General features: G+C 54.8%; 1 long non-coding RNA gene across 1 annotated transcript in view; it reads right to left on the reverse strand.

The window, feature by feature from the left end:
• The window catches only part of LOC104145910 (uncharacterized), a 141,572-nt gene that overhangs the window by 63,997 nt on the left and 57,327 nt on the right, over positions 1-20,248 (reverse strand). Inside the window, exon 3 of the long non-coding RNA XR_694470.2 lies at positions 1,577-1,649. This is a non-coding gene — a long non-coding RNA (uncharacterized lncRNA). The remainder of the gene's footprint in view (positions 1-1,576; positions 1,650-20,248) is intronic.

The raw sequence follows: 20,248 nt of genomic DNA on the forward strand, positions 1-20,248 counted from the left end.
CAGCACCTCGGCTCCGTTTCCCGCTCCGGAAAAGGAGCGGCAGAAGCACCGTGATGCCTGCCACGTGCCCACGGACGCTGGGGCTGCGTCAGGGCACCCTCAGCCCCAGCACTGCGACGAGGGGCTGTGCCCGACCCGGCCCCCACGCTGCTGGGGGTAAACCCATGCCGGCAGCGCTGCAACGCGCCCTGAGCTTTCCTGGCAGCACCACGGGCTCCTAGTGCTGCAGCGCCAGGCAGGGGCAAGGCACAAATTGCAAGAGGAGATGGGGTGGCAGGGGAGGACACTACCTTGCAATAATTAACTGTGTTAGTAAACACCATCATTAGAGTGATCTTCTTCTGCAGCTTTGGGCTTGAGGGATGCAGGGCAGTCTTCTCTTTGGGAGGCTGTGCGGAGCATTGTCACAGCTGGACAGCAAAAATTATGTGAGAGAAGGAAGAATAAAAAGACCAACCAATAAATAGTAAGCGAAATAAGGATTCAGTGCCAGGAACAGGGATATTCAAGCATCCTTCCCGCTTCACAGCTTTCACTGACAATCCTCACAGGCCTTGTAAGCACCTGCCCTTCCTTCCTGCAAGCTGCTCTCGCACGCTCCTCTGCTCCCTCCGGACATGCAGCCTTTAGCTCTAGGTTTTTCTGCTCATTAAAAAAAATTCACAGCACACCTCATTTGCAGAATTCCTATTCAGATTTGCCTCTCAGACCAAAATGCCGGCTGTGAAAGCCAAACCAGCGCCCGCGATTGGACTCTATATAAGTGTGCATTTGATAGCAGGATGAGGGAAAAGGCTGATTCCAGATCCAAGTTTTCTATTTGGCCCCCTGCACACCACAGCAATGTAGGAGGGCCCATACATTACAGAAAGGTGCCCAGGAAGCAGAGGAAGATGAGTCTCCACAGGCTGGTTGCAGGTTTGCTAGCAGCTGCAGCTCTCCTGAGCCGCAGAGGGGTCCCTGGACTGTCCCGAGCACGCAAGCGAAGATGAGCAGGGGAGGCTGATAGCAAGGCTGCAGCCAGGCTCTCTGCAACCCTGGAAGAGATGCTGCCCACCTCTGCTCTTGCACTGGAGCTCCTTAGTCCACCCAGACAGGTCAGCAAAACCATAATCACTTTTTATGGCAAACATCTGATGCCCCCTTTCACAGGTCTGCCTGTCATTCCAGCTATACACAGCTTCAGTCTTGCAAAGGCTTAAACACATGCTTAACGCTATGAATAACTATCTCATGTCTTCGGTAAGGACATCCTGCCATGCACAGGGGCGATTGCAGGATCAGAGCTTAATTCTATTGAGCATTTTGGGTACAGCTTGCTTGAAGGAGTCTGAACAATAAGTCTGCATTGTCCTCATTACAACCCAGAAATTCAAGAGTGTTCATTCCCTGATTTAAATCAGCTCTGCTATTTGAATGAAGCAGGCAATTTATTTTCAATTTCTTTTCCAGATTTTCCACTCTTTTTCATCCACTGACAAAGTAGCATTTATTTCCAGCGGAGTTAAGCAGCAAGGAGGCTGGGTGGGCTGTGCACAAGTTAACTGTGCAACACCTACGTTGCCATTAGACTCACCAGCTTGGTTCTGCCACCGGGGAATTCAGTCCTCAGCAGAAAACTCTTGCAGTGTCATGGCTTGTGCAGATGCCTGCAAAAACAGATCGATGCACCTCAGATCTTCCACAAACCAGTGGTAGCTTTAGGCAGGAGACGAAGGGCTGAGCAGTTGGTGCTTTGGGGTTTGCTGCTGCAGGCATGCTGGCTGCGAACCGCCGGCCCGGCAGAGCTGTTTCCCAGCCACCGCGCTGCATCCCTCCTGCAGGACTTTTACAGCCCTTCACGCCCCAGGTCTGTCAGTCCAGTGCCTTTCACCAACACACAAAAGATTTGAAGATGAAAGCAGAGAACTACAGAAGTGATCTGACCCCGATCTGGATGCATAAAGCTTCTTTTCTGCTATAGCTATCACTGTTCTCCCTGTATTTTCAGCAACTGCTGAGTGCAGTGGAAAATACCCAATCACACAGGGCCTGGCTTCCAGCAAAACCTATTAAACTGAGAGAATCAGCTGGATTTCCCTTTGACTTTTTAATACAAATGTGGTCCCTGATCTTCCAAAGACTTATGCACCTGCTTAGCTTTGCACACTGCGAACAGTCCCAGGGAGTCTCAGAGCACAAAGTTAAATACTCGAGTAAATCTTTGCCAGATTGGAGTCCAAAGTAGGTAACAAAGTTAAAGCAAATATCCAGTACTGTATTTCAGAGACGGGCATAGGAGATTTAAACAAAGAATCAGAGAAGAAGGTAAGGCTGGAAGAGACCTCAGAAGAGCCTTTAGTCCAGCTGCAGGCGGCAGGGAGCAGCCGTGGCCCGGCCGATCCTGACGGGAGGCTGCCCAGTCTTTCCCGGGCGACCGCCGTCTGGGGGGGCCTCCCGCCCTTCCCGGGGAGCCAGCCCGGTCCTTCGCTGCCGCTGGAAAACATACCGTAATGTCTACCCCAAATTGTTCTCGCCACAAGTTAAGACCATGATTTCTTATCCTATCTGCAGGGGATATGGAAAGTAAGCAATTAAGAAATGTGAATGTCGGAGTTGCAACTATTTTTAGTTTGAAATTTATCTCGGAGAAAAAGGATTTGAATATAGTAATTTATTTTGTCACAGTGTCATCTAACTTCTTATTCAACTTTAACTTAGTTTTTTTTCCCCTAATAGCTTTTTGAGAGATTAATTTTGAAGACAACATTAGGGAATAGAAAAGGTGCAAGCGTTTATTCACCAGTCTAGTGAAACTAGAGGATAAATATTTAGAGGTGTGAAGAAAAGGAGAATGATAAGGACCCAGCTTTTCAAAAGCAGCTACAAAAGCCTGAGGAAGAAAGTGTTTTCACAATAGCAGAACGCAGAAAAAAGCAGATCAATTAGCCCATCAGCCACAGAAGAGCGCCCGCTCCTCTAGTGAAGTTAACAGGGGATGAACTGTTGTTCACTGAGGCTTATTTCGCTGGGGTCTCTCCGGTTCTCCGGATGGGAACGACTGCACCAGCCTTCCCCGGGCAGGTTTTCCCCACGGGGCGCGCGGTGCCCGAGCAGGAGCCTGGCGCTGGGGTTCATCGGGGAAATCCAGCACTGGACTCTCGCACCGACCAACATGCACTTATCAAGCGACTTCTTTTGCTGCATCACTTCTCTCCATTGCACAAAGGAGGAAGGCAGGAGCGCCCCTGCCCTTCGGCGCAGCCTCTCCTGTTTATTTAGAGCAGCCTTTCGCGGGAAGGAGGTGCTGCTCCTCATGTCCTACGGCATCTGACACAGCGGAGCACTGCCCCGAGGCAGCCCTCGGCACGCTCCTGGCACGGAAATAACAGTAAAAGTAACCTGCCCGGATAGAGTCGCCCAGCGCGGAGCCTGGGGAACCCCTTTCAACCCGAGTAAATCCCAGGCAGGGTTGCTTTGCTGACTGATTGTCCCCGCTATGCAACGCATCCGTCACCAGGCCGCGGGTGCGGAGGGGGTTAACCCCGAAAAGCATGCATATGCGCCAGAGGGGCCCGGGAAAGCCCGGACATGGAAAGCTGCTTGCACATGCAGGAAGGGTGCTGAGCCCAGCTCCCCTCGTGGGCCCGAATCGCCCCTGCAGCCAGCACCGAGCAGCAGTCAAACACCTCGGACCGCGGGGCACCCGCAGGGCTGAGGAGAGACGGCTGCAGAAACACTGCAGAGACCTCGCGCCTCGCTCAGCACCGGCCCCCGTTTCAGTAACACTAAATCAAACCCTGTACAGGCGGACAAAACACCCCTGTGCCACCCTGGACACAGGCTGAGGTGGCTTCACAGCAACCCAGAAGTAATGATAAAAGCAAAGCTAACCCCAAACGGGGAGCGCGAAAGATCCTAAAGTCACCAGCTCCCAATTTGTCATCTGCTCTGAAAACACAGAGCGTGCACAAAATACATACAAATATAATTCAGCTCAGTGGCTCAGGTCATTGGATTGCACATCCATAGACACCCGTTCAATTTTTGTTTCAAGTGCCGCAGATACAAATTGCAGGGGTAGGGTCAGCTCCTCGGGCACCGGGAAACAGTACAGCAGGGGCGAAACAGGGAGAACAGGAAGGGGGGGAACTGAAATAGAAAAATTGCTGAAAAGCCTCCTGCAGCTTGTCAGGGGTATTAACTTAGGATGATGTAGGGGAAACAACTAAGTGGTTTTTGTGTCAGCTATACTGAATCAAACTTGTTCAAATATATGCAGGCATGTGTGCAGTGAAGAATATAAGCTATCTCCAGAATGGAAAGCAGGCTCTTAGTTGGGAGAGTTTTTTATGTTGTGCAAGCACAAGGAAAGCCATGCATAAATTAGATTAGGCACAAAGGGGGAAACGACAAGCCGGGGCTGCTACGCTGTCCTGAGGTTTGGAGGGCAAGGATGGAGGTGACTGCCTGGGCACAGCAGAGCGAGGAAGAGCACGGCACAGGCAGGAGCGGGATCACGGGCCAGCACCCACAGGCCACGAGAGCAGCACACGTACACGGCACCGTCCCTCTGCTGTGGCGAGGGCTGAGGCGAGCACCTGGGCAGGCCAGGGCATCCCACGGGCCTGCCTGCGCCTCTCTGCTCCCTCACTCCCTTCGCAAGGCACCTAGCACAGGGCTCTGCAGCACCACCAGCTACTGCAGGCATTAATTCATTAATATCAGTGGCACTCTGCAGCCTGGGGGTGATGAAGACATAGGAGGCACCAATTACAGTTATTACTCTCCTTTTATCCTATTATGGACTGCTTTACTTCACAGAGGGGAGGTCTGGTGCATGCACACACCTCTCCAGGGGGAAGAGCAAAAAGATGCCACTCTCAAAGCTGGCCAAAATGAGCCCTTCTTTCCCAGGTAGATTCCTCACCCACATTACTCCAAGAGCACAAACATGCCTAAACACAGACTGGAAAGTTCAGAGAAAAAGGACACACTGGCACAACCCCATCCAACAGCCCAGTAGAGGCTCTGCCCACACTAGCACCAAGGAAAACCGCAGCTCGAGGAGCCTGGGACGCCCCTACCTCCATCACTGCAGCGCCAGCACAGCCCCACCATCCAGCAGCATCTCTCCAGACAGCCTCCTCACAGCCCAGCTCCAAACAGCCCTCACTCCCTGCTCCCTCCTTTTATGGGCTCCCGCCGCTCGCTGCTGGCTGCTCTCCAGCCACCCAGCTGTGCTTGGCTGCAGGTGGCCCCAGTGCCAGGTGATTTGGGGTCAACGAGCTCTTGCTCTGCTTGCTTCCATGGCTGTGTGTTGCACAGTAGCAGAAGAGCGTGGAAAGGTCTATATCTGCTCATCTGCCTTCCCATCACGAGGGAGTTGAAACCCCTGAAATGAGAGGGAATCTTCCCTGCTGCTGTCTGCTCGCTCATTATCAGCCGCAACATGCTGCACATGTATTTGCGGGCATGCACAAGGAAGCATACGTATTTATGCAGCATGTGCGTATAATGCAAAGCCAGGAGCACGGTCGTTCCAGGACAGCAGATCAGTTATCTGAAAGTCCCCCTTCCAGCTGATTGCTAAACCGTGCTACAGATAAAGCTGAGATGGTGCCAGCAGCCAGGCTTAAAAAGACAACAAACTTGGCACCCTTGCAGAAGGGTGACGGGGGGAGGGGGGAGCTCCTCTCGCTGCTGCTTCATCTTGAGCCCGCAAGAGGAATGGCAACGTGCCCAAGTGCTTTCAGGGCTTCTTGGCACAACGGCGGGGCATCGAGGCCGCTTCCCTTTCTGCACGATTGCAATTCAGTGTCTCCCTCTAGGGCACTCCTTTAAAATTAAGTAGCAATGAAAGGGCATCCTCGGCCCTAGAGGAGCCCTGACGCCGTCACTTTGGCAGCGCCCAGAGCTGCCGGCGCTGCCGTTCTGCACGGCGGGCTCTTCATGTTGCAGGATGGGCATGTTCCTCGCCGCCGTCTCCTTTCTGGTTGGCTTGCGATGAAATCCTCAGAGAGCCTTTTTTTCTTTTAAGCATGTGTTTTGCAAACAAGTAAACTGAGAGCAATTATTAAGGTGAGGAAATAATTGTAGTGGAAGATTCAAAGCAGAGCAACATGACCACAGGCAGCTTCTCCGGGGAGGGTGGCCAACAGGGCCTGGCTTTTGCTTCCCAGCAGCTAAATCAGGAGGTTTGATGTTCCTGCCATAGCGTAGATCTCCTTCTGCTACGGGAAGCATTGAGGATGCTTGTGGAAGAGGCTGCTTGCTCTCTCCTCTTCCTCACAGGCTGCTTTTTTACTTATCGCTGCGCGAGTAGGGCTTGTTTCCGGGAAATGTGTAAGCACACGCTAATTCCAAGCACTTCTTCCAGTGCGCAGCTGAACCAGACTCATAAAAACATGCTCCGCACCTCAAGTGCTTGCGGGAGGTGGAAGCTGTCCCCCGCGGTCTGCGAGGCCGGGAGCCCGGCCGGGAGCCCCCCGCCGGTCCCGGGGGACGGGTCTCGTCCACCCCCACCACCTTCAATGCTCAGTCTGCAGGATTGTTCCCGGCCTCTTGCTGGAGCGGATGGACGTGTCTCCCCGGGGATGCGGGATGATGGGAAGCCCCTCCGAAGGGCCGGGTTTTAACAGCGATAGCAGCAAGTTAGGGCGAAACATAACCTCGAGGATTTGCTGAAGAAACAGATGGCTTAAGGTTTAGCTGCAGAGCTCTTCAAGGAAAAATAATACCCGTAATAACGTTTAGTCATTAGTAGGGCTGTGCAGGCGAGGATCGCGAAGCGCTGCACCGATGCAGGCGGATTAAACCTCATCTCTCGGCGACGGCGCGAGGAAAGCCCACTCAGCCCCGGCCGCGGCCCGGCAGAGACAAGCAGCAACGCAGAAACGCAGCTGCTGCGAGGGGACAACCGAGCCCGCGAGAGCGCCTCGCGTTTCCAGCTGATGAGCCCCTTCTGGGCTGCATGAAATGCATTTCTACCTCTGTAAGCAATAGCATTAATTCCACCGTCTCTCCCAGAAATCCATCGCAAAGAACCTTTGGTAACACATGTTTTGCTCTAACTCACTTTCCTCCCAGGGAATAACCTTTTAAGAGATGGGCTCCGGGCTGGAGGAACAGCTGTATGACACACTTGCAATCTGAAGTGTTTGTAGCATGATAGGAAAGGGGGGAAAAGTGCAAATTGTTTTCTATATTTTTTAATAACATCTCGCCATCTGACATGCCACTTTTTGTAACAATTACATTTCTAACCCAGCCGCTTAATTGGATTTTGTTTAGCAACTTGTAAGACGTGGTCTTTCAACTTGATGACGCTGCGAGTGGCAGGAAGGCCAGATCCGCTCTGGACCTCGCCGTGGGAAGTGAGATGCCGAGCCGAGATGCTTCCTGCGTGAGCTGGGTTTTTTATCCCAGTTTTTGAGGATCAACGTGCAGCTTTGCAGCCAAGGAGGAGGTAAAGAAACGTGCAGTTATGTGAAAGAGGCCAGGGTGCAACTCCAGCCGCCTTGGGGGATGCCTCCCCAACGCAAAAGTCACTTTGGATAAAAAAATTCCAAGCAGCTGCGTTACGTTTCCATTTTTCCTGCCTTGCTAAGGCAGAAATCACAGCGCGCCTGAAAGCAGAGATCCTAATGCGTTTTCCCTCAGGTGTTCTTAAGCTCTGAGAGGTGCATACGAGGACTTGTTTAACAGCGATAACTGCGACACCGTGCCAAATAAATTCAGGCTATAAGAAGAGCTGCTGACGCTTAGACAACTTTGAAAAACCTTCTAGTTAGAAACAATTCTGCCAATACGTCATATATTTTCTCTGTTCTTCTTCCTTCCACTTTAATGCTGCAAAGAAAGCAAAGGTGCTGTCACTGAAGCCTGCGGGCATAGGTAAGTAAGTGTGTGCCTTCCTAGGATAAAGAGAGGGGGAAAAAAAAATCCAGTTTTCATCTGGTTTCCTGGCACCTGGGGAGCTTCGCTCATGACATCTGAAGTGGCTTGTTGGGTTTTTTTTTTTCCACTTCATCAGTCAAGCTGTTCGGTGTGTTACGACCGAGAAACGCGAGCCCGAGAGACCTTGCTGCAGCGAGGTGGAGCGAGGAGCGGCCGAGCGGGGCCGCCCCGGCGGGGGGGCTCTCGCTTTTGAGGCAAAAGAGGAGGAAAGCGGGCGGGCGGCCGGCGCTGGCCTCCCCCAGCAGAGCTGTGCGTGCATCACCACCGCAGCAGCGGCCAGCTACCACCGTGCAAAAAATGACGTGAGCCTTCGCTTTCCGCCCCCAATCGAAACCTGGTTCTCCCAGAAAAAAAAGGATGGAAGGGAGAAAAAACAGCGTAAATGAGAACAAGGCTCATTCTGCATGGACCATCGCTACTGCCCAAAGCAGAACAGGGAGGAGACACAAAGGGAAAAATACATTTGCTCCTGCTGCCTGCCTTTGCTCAAACTTCATTTTAATTACACCGAGCAGCTATGTAGCCGCAGTCCCCCTTGCGCAACTTGCCATTCTGTACTTACACAGCCGGATTTGCCGCACAGGCACCATCAAATTACACATTGGGTCCTAATATTTCAAGACCCAACAGGAACAAATATGCAATTATATAGTTCAGTGATGCAGCACCGTATTGGCAGCCAGGGGAGAGACGGAGTCAGCGCTCCAGACTCGCGAGAAAGTTCCCCTGCATAATAAGCCAGGCCGTTGGCTTGACTCCTCTCAGCCAGGGACTCCTTGCAACGCACTCGGGCTTCAGCGCAGCTCGGAGCACAAGTCCGTGCCCGCTCATTACACCTCCGCTCCGCGGAACATGGTACAATGCAGTTGTTTGGGAGTTAATTAAATGTCATGTAGCATTAAGTGCAACAACAGACCCACTGCATCGCGGTACTCGTTCGGAATGACGAATGGCGTTTGGTTGGTTGGTTTTTGTGTGCAAGCGTTGGGGCAGTTTATCTAACCATTTCAGACTAAAAGTTCAAAAAAAAAAGCGTCACCCAGTCTGCAATTTTGTTTACACCAAATTTATATCATATCATCTTGCTGACTTGAGTGAAATTGCTCCAACTTTAAGCGATCCTGGGATGGATTAAGCCTTATCACTTGATTTAGCAAAACTAGTATTAATTGGGATTGGGAGTCTTTATTACCTTAAAACTGCACAAATGGGAGGACCAGAGCTTAAAACATGAGAGTTTGAGCTAGGCAATTGCAAGTTAAGAAGCAAGATGAAGCTCATTTTTATACTGCTTGGCCAGCCTGGGGCTGCCGGGATTCTGCGTCCGGGAGGGAGCCCAGGCTGCCCTTCCCCAGCTCTGCCAGCCCACACCGCTGCTGCAACAGCCAAAATACCAAGGCCCTCCATGCAAATTCAACAAGGAACGTGTAATTAATTTCCACACTAGGAGGAGGTAGGAAGACAGCCGGCATTTGGCGCAACTGATATTTCTTTGCCTTTTTTTTTCATTTTATCTAGTGGCCTGCAAAGGGAACCTGCACACAAACCTTGCACGAAGAAACCTGGCTGCTCAGCGTTTGCAGCCCACCTGAAAGAAGGAAGCACTGCTTTGCTCATTTTGGTTTCCCTGAGTAATTGGCTATAAGACAGTACTGCTGACCTCTTACTTAAGGGCTAAACGTGTAATCGCAGCAAGCGGGCCAGCACACAAAACCGTGGAGTATTGCAGCGCGTGCTGGAGCGTTAAAGGCTCCCCTAAATAACCAGCCGCCAAACAGAGCTCTTAAGGACGTTCGGAAACAAGTGTTTGTTTTTCTTTAATGTTGTCCCCAATATTCGCCCTGCACAGAACGCTCCAGGCAAATGAAATCACTGTAACAAGGGTTTTTTTTTTTTTTCCTCTTCGTGCCTTATGATTTGTTGTCAGATTAAATATAGTATCCGTTTAATATGAGCTACATTGCCTATCGGAGGTTTCCATCCTGAACCTGCGGGAGGTTAGACTTGATAGTCTAATAGGGCTTTAATGTCTCTGCTGTGATCTTTAAATATATTTGCCATCGCCAAGATAGAGCAGCGTCTTCTGTGAACAAGAAAAAGAGACGAAAGGGGAATTTAAGGTGGAGCATCTTTATTCCAAAGCACGTGTGGGTCCGGATGGGGCAGTGAGGGTGAGGAGCGATTGAAAATCTGGCAGAAACCTGCAGAAACGCAGCATGGCTGAAGCCTCGAGCACTGCGAACCGTTTGTAGCAAACAATTTATTCATGAATTCCGCTTATTTGCTTTGTAGCTGTCGGAGAAAAGACGTGGTGATTTCCTGCCTATCTCGGTATTTCTCGTACGCCTTCGCCGTGGCGTAGCGCTTCAGGCCGCTGCCCGCGGCAGCACGAGCTTGCCGGGAAAGGGTTCGCCTGAGACCCGCTCTGCCCATAACTGTGTGTTCAATAAGTTTCTTAAAGTCTTCAAAACCTTTGGGGTTCGGCTCAGAAAGAGCCAGCGGGAGGTCAGTTCTCACTTCTCCTTCAGATTTTGGTGGCTTTGGCATAATTCCTCAGAAATCTCCCAGTCCTGTGGATTTTAGTCCATTTTCATCAGATCTCATTGTGTGTTTATTTATTTATTTATCTCTGCTTTGTCCTCTGAATGAGAATACACGGCTCCTGCCCTCTTTTTTTTTTTTTTTTTTTTTTGGTATGCTGCTTATCTACAATTACATTTAGACTGGAAATCAGCCCATTTATTTATTAACTTTAACATGTCCCCTTTGATGCACTGCTACTGTTTAGAGTTTTATCATCACTTACTGGGCCGCTTTCCACACGTCAAAACTTTATTAAATATATTTCTAACAGGGTGGAAATGTATAGAAGACATTGACTGCTTTTAAATTGTGGCAGCTTTGCATTTTGTGGATACCCTGCCCAAGCAATAAGATATGACAGGCAGGCAGTGCTTTCAGAGGCAATTATATCACACTTCAGGAGGCGGCATGGGGAGCGATAATACGGAATGGGAAGGAGATAAAAGAAAACAACTTGCTCTCTCACTCTCTCACACATCCACAAACCCACCGCCATCCCATCGGGACTAAACGAGAGCGCGGGGAAGACATCAGAGGTATTACTAAGGATGATATAAGGCGAGATAAATAGCAGAAAGAAAGAAGGTGAAACTCAGCAAAAGATGGTTTAAAGTAGTTAGGAGAGAGATAATGGTCCAGATCTGGAGCTGACGGAATAACGGCAGTTTACGCTGCCCAAGAAACAAATCTCATTTTGGGGAGAGTGGAATATTTGACTGTGGAGTATCTTCCCACCTGACTACTCGGTGACTCAGTCTCCATAGGAAATGAGAAGCAGAAATCTACCTATTTATCCACTTAGTGACCCAGTCAACATAGGAAACACAACGTCTGCTTATCTACCCATACATCCACGTACACTTTTATAACTACCTAGTCTCTGTTTCCCTTTCTTCCCATTCTCTGATGCATACATCATAGAAAACAGGAGAGAAAAATATGTTTATCTACCCAAAGGGCATGTTTCCATTTGCTTTGTTTTTTCCTTATGGTTAAAGAAAAAAAAGTGGCCTGTCTGAGATAAAACATCTTTACAGCCCAGCAAGGAAATGAAAAGCACATGAAACTCCTCGGAGTGGGAGAGAAGACAGGACCTAGTCGTGAGAGGCTCCGGGCGCCACGGTGGGGATTTGCCGACTGCTGGCCAGCAGCCCCGGGGACAGCATGAAGCGCCGAGAGCCCAGGAATGAAGAACTTGGCAACCGAGGGGGTTTCAAGGGTGCTTGACTTGTCCAGGGAGGAGCAAAAGGAGAGTCTGCGTGCAATCCGTGCACCCACCAAAGGCCGGGGGGTTCCTGCGCCTCGCATGTGTACCGAGGGCCAGCGGGTTCCCGCACTGATGGCCAGCAGGTTCCCGCACCTCGTGCACATGCCAAGGGCCGGAGGGTTCCCGCACTGATGGCCAGAAGGTTCCCGCACCTCGTGCACATGCCAAGGGCTGGTGGGTTCCCGCACTGATGGCCAGCAGGTTCCCGCACCTCGTGCACATGCCAAGGGCCGGTGGGTTCCCGCACTGATGGCCAGCAGGTTCCTGCACCTCGTGCACATGCCAAGGGCTGGTGGGTTCCCGCACTGATGGCCAGCAGGTTCCCGCACCTCGTGCACATGCCAAGGGCTGGTGGGTTCCCGCACTGATGGCCAGCAGGTTCCCGCACCTCGTGCACATGCCAAGGGCTGGTGGGTTCCCGCACTGATGGCCAGCAGGTTCCCGCACCTCGTGCACATGCCAAGGGCCGGAGGGTTCCCATGCTGATGGCCAGCAGGTTCCTGCACCTCATGCACATGCCAAGGGCTGGTGGGTTCCCGCACTGATGGCCAGCAGGTTCCTGCACCTCGTGCACATGCCAAGGGCCGGAGGGTTCCCATGCTGATGGCCAGCAGGTTCCCGCACCTCGTGCACATGCCAAGGGCCGGAGGGTTCCCACACTGATGGCCAGCAGGTTCCCGCACCTCATGCACGTGCCAAGGGCCGGAGGGTTCCCACACTGATGGCCAGCAGGTTCCCGCACCTCGTGCACATGCCAAGGGCCAGAGGGTTCCCACACTGATGGCCAGCAGGTTCCCGCACCTCGTGCACATGCCAAGGGCCGGAGGGTTCCCGCACTGATGGCCAGAAGGTTCCCGCACCTCGTGCACATGCCAAGGGCCGGTGGGTTCCTGCACCTCATGCACATGCCAAGGGCTGGTGGGTTCCCGCACTGATGGCCAGCAGGTTCCCGCACCTCGTGCACATGCCAAGGGCCGGAGGGTTCCCATGCTGATGGCCAGCAGGTTCCCGCACCTCGTGCACATGCCAAGGGCCGGAGGGTTCCCATGCTGATGGCCAGCAGGTTCCCGCACCTCGTGCACATGCCAAGGGCCGGAGGGTTCCCACACTGATGGCCAGCAGGTTCCCGCACCTCGTGCACGTGCCAAGGGCCAGCAGGTTCCCACACCTCGTGCACATGCCAAGGGCTGGTGGGCTCCTGCACCTCATGCTGCTGGCACAGCCTGCAGAGACCTTGAGCTTGGGTTTCTGGCTCCTCTGGAGACAGTGGGGGCAAGAAAGGGGCCACGTCCAAGCCTGGAGGAGCTGCCGAGCCGCGGGTGAGGCCAGAGCAGGGTGAGGCCCCCCCGGCTGTCCATCAGGTGGCAGCTATTCTCTGCCCGGCAGGTGAATAATTTCTGCTGGGAGGACACACGCACAGCGCCTGGTGCCTGCCTCTCTGCCTTTCTCTCCTGCCTGGCACGCACTGCTTATTATTAGGTTAATTAAAACCATAAAAGCGAATGCCGATTTGCAGTGAACATTTGGGAGCAGATGGCAACAAGTACCGAGCTCCATAAAAGAGAATTGAAAGTTGTGAAGTGTCTCTGGCTCATCTGCGCCGAAACGCCGGGGGAGCGCGAGGAGGGCGAGGGAGCGGGCAGGCGGGTGGGAGCACCCTCGCGCCCTCCGTCCCCCCGCGACCGCGCGAGCACCTGGGCGAGCCCTGCCGACAACCCCACGCGGTAACTCCCGAGGCACCTCCATGGCTGGAAGCTCATTAATTTCTAAAAAATACAACTGTCGACTCTCGTGTTGAATTCTCCTCCCCGACGCACCTCCCCTTTGCAACACTGCAGCCGGGTGCTGGCGAAAGGAAGTTTTTCCTCCCCATTCTCAAATCTCCTGAGTCCTCAGCGAGCGGTTTACAGCAAAGTTCATAAATCCTTCAGAGTTAGGGTGAAGCTATAGCTGATTTCCATTCTGCATAGGAACAATGTGGCATTTGATTATTTCAGCTGTGTTTTGCTCTGGAGAACCCCTTTTGGAGACACAGCTGCTATTTTCAAAACACCCCATGCGGGCACAAAAGTTGCAGATGCCCATCAGAGCCGACACGGGCAGCTGGCAGAGCAAGGCACCCCAAAACACAAAAGACTGCAAAGTTTTCTGGCCTTGTGGCTCCCAAGAGCAACAGCACGTGCCCAGAGCAGTGTCTCAGTGCACTCAGTCCCCCCGTGCCCCGCCATTCCCGGGGCGCATCCGGGGCTGGGGCCGGGAATCACCGGCTGCCAGCTTCCTCCATCCCTCCTGGCGCCCGGCGCCAACACGTATGCACACACACACACGCACACACACACACACACGCACACACACACACAACGAGTGTCGAGAAAACGACAAGGCAGAAGCGCTGAACGGGGGAGAGACAGCAGGAGGAACGACGAGCAGCTTGAGCTCCTTTGTTCCGACTGTACAGTCGAGAAAAGAGCAGGCAGAGCTGTTAAGGAAAGAAAAAAAAAAAATCCAGCAATACAAAAAGCTGTTACCAGCTACCCAGAGGGCTGCACCACCTGGCACCGCGCGCCAGGCACGAGCCACGTCCGGCGGGAGCCGAGCTGCAAGATCTGGGTGGGAAGAGGCCACGCGGGCCGGCTGGGACACGGGCCCCGCTGCCAGGCACGCTGGGCACCGCTCCCGCGATTTTTAGCTGCGTTCCCAGGCACGGTGCGTTGGGCGCCTTGGGAAGGGCATTTATTTGGGCGCAGGACACACACACCCAGGAGACGGGAACGTCTTTGAGGAGTAGGGAAGGTCTGAGGCGTCTAGGAAGACGACTCCAGCAATCGGAGCCAGATCCTGGCTCCGAGCGCAAAGCAGAGGTTTATTAGTAGGGACCGGGCTGCACCAGCAAATCCTCCCGCCCCGAAACCGTACAACTGCAAGGAGCGGTTCCTTCCACATGTTAATTTTTTTTGTTGTTGTTTAATTTGCGAACTTATTTATCTGGTAGTCTAGAAAGGCTGCCTTGTGCTCGGGATGCTGAGCACAGCCAGTCTGTGCTGCTATGATTAGATGGCTAAGACCCAACCTCAGCAGCTGCTAATCCTGACTATTAATTAGAAGATTTGGGGTAAGAATTCCAGCACGGAAGCTCAGTTAAGCTCAAGCGGTTTCTACATTTTCTCCCTCCTCCTCCCGCTCTCTCCCCACAGCCACCCATCCCCTTCCTGCCATAATCCCTTGCAAAGGCTCCGCTGCCAGCAGCTCCGACCCGCCGGGCGAGGGAGGCCGGCCATGGGCTTTGATTTGCATCCCTGGAAAGACAAGACAGGGGAAAGCCATGGGGACACGGGGAACGCGTCCTAGCCTGAGACGACAGCATCTTCTGCTCAGGCCAGTTCATTAATTTTTATATCTGAGCAGCTTTGAGAGTCTTCAATCGAGGTCGGGGCCTGTTTCACGGGGTGCGGCGTGTGCACGGTGCCGAGCGCTGCTGCGCTGCGGAGGGTTTGGGGTTTGCTCGGTCCCTTTACGGCAGCCGCCTAGCGCGGGCTGGGGACCACAGCGCTGCCGGCCGAGGCGATGGGGGGCACCCGGCGCCTCCTCGCCCCAGACAGCGCCGCTGGGCTGCGGCCCCTTCTCCCGAGCTGCCTCGCTGACGTGGGGCTTGCGGGTGCTCTCAGTCACCTATTTGAATATGCAAAGAAAGGAGGTATCTCGGAAGCTGGGCAAACACAGCCCAGCGATCGCCGTTCTCCAATTATCTGTTTGCACTGAAACCTAATTTGCTTTAATTGCGTTCCAGGCTGCGCTGGCTGCAAACGTCCCCGAGGCAGAGCCGCCCGCTGCCCGAGGCCTCCGGGGAGCGCCGGCACTTGCCCGCTCGGGCAGGCGCGTGCGGGGAAGCGCCGTCCGCGAGGAGCGCTGCGCATGAGCCAGGCCGGTGGGCTCCCCGCCGCGGGGTAGCCGCGCCGGCACCCGGGCAAGGCGGGAAAGCAGCGCGGCAGGCGCTGCGGGGGGGCCGTCGGGGACCGGCGCCGCGCTGCCGTCACACGCGCAGCAGTCAGCGGCCACCCGCTTTTGCAGCGTTTCGAAGGACGGGCGCTTCTGCTGCAAACACTGACAGCTCTTGGGTGAGCTCCAGGGAGGTAAAAAGACTGAAGAATTATTTCAGGCCGACCGTGGGCTGCCTCTTCGGGGCTGGCTCTGAGCTCCTCCGGGCAGTCCCCGCACGCGCGGCCGTATCCCGCGCTCATTTGCACCTCTGTGTTGTCTGCGCCGGTGCTCTGCTGCTGCGGCGGGCGCGCGGGACCGGCGAGGACGCGCGCGCAGGCGTGCACGGAGCCTCCGGACTGAAAAGGTGGCAGGTTCTCCTTGGACTGCACCCAGGGAAGGGGCTCAAAGCCATTAACATCTCAGAGAATGAAATATTGATGGCCAGAAAGCTGTTAAGAGGAACAAGAGAATCGGCAATCCCAACACCTGGTATCCTGCCCATTCCGCTCGCAGAAAAAGTACAAATTGGAGAGGGAAGGAGGGGGCGGAAGGGTGCGGGAGAACGCAAGCGCGGCGGAGCAAGCAGGGGAGACGCGGTGAGGGACCCACGGGCACAACCAGGCCTCGCGCTTTTTTTTCTCTGCCTTCTGCATTTGATAAACTGAATTGATTTGCAGAAGAAAGGAACACTTACCACATTCAAAGCGAATATCTTTCTCTAAGAGAGGCAACAGCTTTAATTGAATTTCTGAGGGTTTGCTTTTTCTGTTTTCCCTTTTTTTTTTTTTTTTGGTCCTCCTTCTGTAAGTCAGTATGTTGCATCTGAATGAAAAGCAGGCACGCGTGCAGCGGCGAGCCCAGGAGCGCAGCGCGAGCGCGGCACCGCGGGGCGCCCGCCGCAGCCAACCCGAAGCGCCCCGATTTCCGGAGAGCCTCCTCGCTGCCACGAGTGCTGATTCCTGAGGGTAACAGCATGAATGTTATCCTGGCAAACTCAGTGTTTCTGACCAATGCACAAAGCTTCCCTTCCGCTCCCGCCTGCTCTCCGCCGGAGCTGTGCAATGCCGGGCCGTGCTCGGGCAGGGACCGACCGCACAGGGTGCGGAAAAGGCTGCCGGTCGCCTTTGGGTGCTCCTCGGAGTCACACGATGCGGGGCTGCTCTCGGGGGTTAGTTTTCCTGCTTGAGCTGCCTTCAGTAATTCACGGCGGTTGCCTACAGGTAGACCGAGCCGCCGGCCGGGAAGGGCTCCCCAGGCCGCTGCGCGGCCGCTCGGGGCCCGGAAACGAGGACGGTCCTGCCGATCTCCCGGCGGCACCGAGCGCGGGACGGCCCGGCCGGCGGCCTGCGTGCCTAGACAGGGTCGGGATGGCGGTGCAGGAGTAATCACTGTAATGAAACGGTTTACAACAATGTCGGTGCTATCAACGATAGTTATTACCGTTAACGATAGTAATAACTATACGCAGTGAGCAATGTACAACTGTTCTATTGTACGAATATTTGCAGTGGGTTCTGGAGTAGGGTGCGGTAATGCAAACGTACGCACGCTGTAGATCTCAAAAAAAGAGAAAGACGACGGAGGATAAGAAGTTGCCCGAATAGGCCACGATGGGCAGTCGCGCCTCTCCCAGGGCCAGGGCTGTGAATATCATGGTAAGGCTGCACGGATCAGCGCGTCCCCCCCTGCCCTCCCCAACACACAAGCAACCTTATCCTGCAGCCTCGGTTTCTGTCTGACGTTTGAAGGATGAGCTAGGAACGGTGCTAAATTAATCACTGTTATAGTGCCTATTTGAGAGGATCATAAAAAACCATCAGTAATGTCATCATGTCAGGCAAACTTTCTGATAGGTTTTTTCTTCTAATTACGCGTGTCTGCTGTTTTTTCCCCCCTCCGACATTGATCTGAAGCTTTCAGAAGGACATGGATACACCTGACCACATCAGAAGTCTTAATTATTCCCGGCGAGCCGCATAACTCGTTATTTATGACCCCCCCCCCCAAAAGGCCTGCGACTCGCCCGGGCGTTGCCGAAACGCTGCCTCCCGCCTCGCTCTTGCCCTGCTTCGCTTCTCCGCGTCCGACCCGCAGCGAGGGCCTCCTGCCGCGCGGCCGCCCCGCGGGCCCGGCCGGCCTTCCTCCTGCGGCCGCTCCGATTCCCGCCGGCTGAACTTGCCCGCTGCTTCGCGCCCGCGGCAGCAGCCGGAGGAACCCGCCCCGGGTCGCGCGCGCACAGCCTGGGGGCTAAGGACGTGCCTTAGTCCGTGCCTTCACTAAGAGACCGTCCTTCCTTTCTGAGGCCGTATCCGGGGCTGTCAGAGGCCCAGGTTCGCTCGGCCGAAGCTGGCTGGTCTCCGTCGCCGGGGGCTCGGAGGGGCGCGCATCTCCGGCCGCGTGCCCGGGGCTCGGGGCCACTTTCCCGCGCCGGTGGGGAGGGACGCGGCGGCGCCGGCTCGGCGCAGGCTCGCGCGGGCGCTTCTGCGTCCCGTCCCCACCTCGCAGGCGCGGGAGGCGTAGCACCGGCAGCGCTACGTCAGCACGGCCTTAAAACTGCTTTTTCTCCGTGCGCGCAAGTTCCCGCGGGCCGGAAGAGCATCGAAGCGAGCTAGCATCTGCCTGACAAACACAATTCAGGTGCAGCCCTCGGGGCCTCGGGCACAACCAGGTGTCAAACTCAGGTCTTTAAAATCCCAGGTTTCCTCCTGCAGTGCGGTAGCGGGAGAAAAAACACATGGTTTATTCGAGGATTTCTTCCACTGGCATTGTTCGGGCTTCTCACCTTTCCTAGCCTCTCGCCCTCTCCTCTGCACGTCTCCCCCTTGCCGCTCTCACCTCCATCCCCTCAAGGAAGAGTTCAGCGCTTGCTGCCGACACAGCAAACACCCGCGCTAAAACCTTCTGTTAATGCTCTGGCATTTGATACATTATCAGTAGAAGACACACAGAAGGAAGAAATATATTGTGCAAATTACTTGATAATGCACAGCAAGCAGGCACCATGACCTTAAAAAATGCCTGTTAACAGAAAAAAAGAGAGAAGAAAAGAGGCAGGAAGACTTTGCTGGGAGCCTTGATAGTCTAGACAGAAAATGGAATCGTTTTTTTTACAATTTCTAGTCTGCTTTAACTCTGCCCTCCAGGTCAATAATCTCAGTAACAACCTTTTCCTCCAAGAAAATGTTAGAGCTCGTGCCGGGCCCTGCGGGATTTAAAGTTCAGGTGCCTCCGAGAAGCAGCTCATTGCAGAGCCGTTCGCCGGCAGCCAAGGCTGCGCTGAGCCGCCGGGCCGGCCGCCGGGAAACCTCCGAGGCCGGAGAGCCGGGAGGACGGGACAGGCTGTGCTCTTCCGCTGCTTTTTTCTCCTGGGTGCGTTTGTAGTAACCACCCCCTTCTGCCAAACTTTCCAACCTCAGCCTCGCAGTGGATAACGAGTGTTTTCCAGTGGCCAAAAAACACCAGGATGGGTTTCCATGGCAACTCCCTTCCCAAATGAGGGTTGCAGTCACCTGTGCCGTCCGGCTCCCCCAGCAGCCGCCGTGGGAAACGCCAGCCCCTCTCGGAGACAGACCCAGCGACGTGGGCGCCACTGGGCTGGGGACCGTACGGGCCCCGGCTAGGACGAGCGGCGACACGCTGCTGTGGCTCCAACCCCCCTTAGTGCCCTGCACAGTTCACTGGCGGCTCCAGCGAGGAGGTTTTCCGTTTGCTCACGCTCCTTCCTTGCAAACAGGGGCTGAAGCGGTGCTGGGCCGAGCTGTCCTTGCGTGCCGTCTGCACCCGAGAGAGGCACGCAGGATGCGCCTGTCCTGAGCGCGGCCGGACCGCGGGAGCCCGGGCGCTGCCGGAGCGCCCCGCTTCCCTTGCTTGGCCCTTGACGAGGCAGCACGACCCCATCGCTCCAGCATTGCGGCACCCTCGCCAAGGGAGCCGCTCGGCCTCCGTGCCATCCCACTTTCCACTGCAGCTGCACATCTGGCTGACGGCTGCAGGGATGTTTTAGTGCCGGGGCTGTTGCCTTGACGCTCACGCTAGGTGACGGCTGCTCCTCCAGCAGCAAATCACAGCGCATCTTGGTTTCTGGAGAGAGGAACACAAGGATGCACTCACCAGATCCCAGGCTTTGAAGCGAGGCTCTGTTGGCGGGCGGTTTCGGGGCTGACAGCAGTGCTGACGGGACCCCGGCACGCTTTATGCACCAGGCAGGTAGGTCTGGCACGGGACGTGCTGCCTTCGCACCTTGCACCGACAGCAGGCGTCAGGGCTGATCATCTCGCTGGGCACGAGAGGGAAGCGCTGCTCCCCAGGCTCCTGCAGCCGAAGGCGCTTTGCAGGCACTGCGGAGCCGGGGCGGGCGCCGGGGCCTGCAGCAGCGCAGCCGCAGCGCAGAGCCCCGCTGCGCGCTGGGCTTCCGGCGCTGACGCCCCGCATGTCCTTTCTGCCTCGTCCTCCCAGGCCTTTGGGGACTTCCTCTGTCGGGCA

Source organism: Struthio camelus, chromosome 27 (genome assembly GCF_040807025.1).
Source record: "Struthio camelus isolate bStrCam1 chromosome 27, bStrCam1.hap1, whole genome shotgun sequence".
Taxonomy (NCBI): domain Eukaryota; kingdom Metazoa; phylum Chordata; class Aves; order Struthioniformes; family Struthionidae; genus Struthio; species Struthio camelus.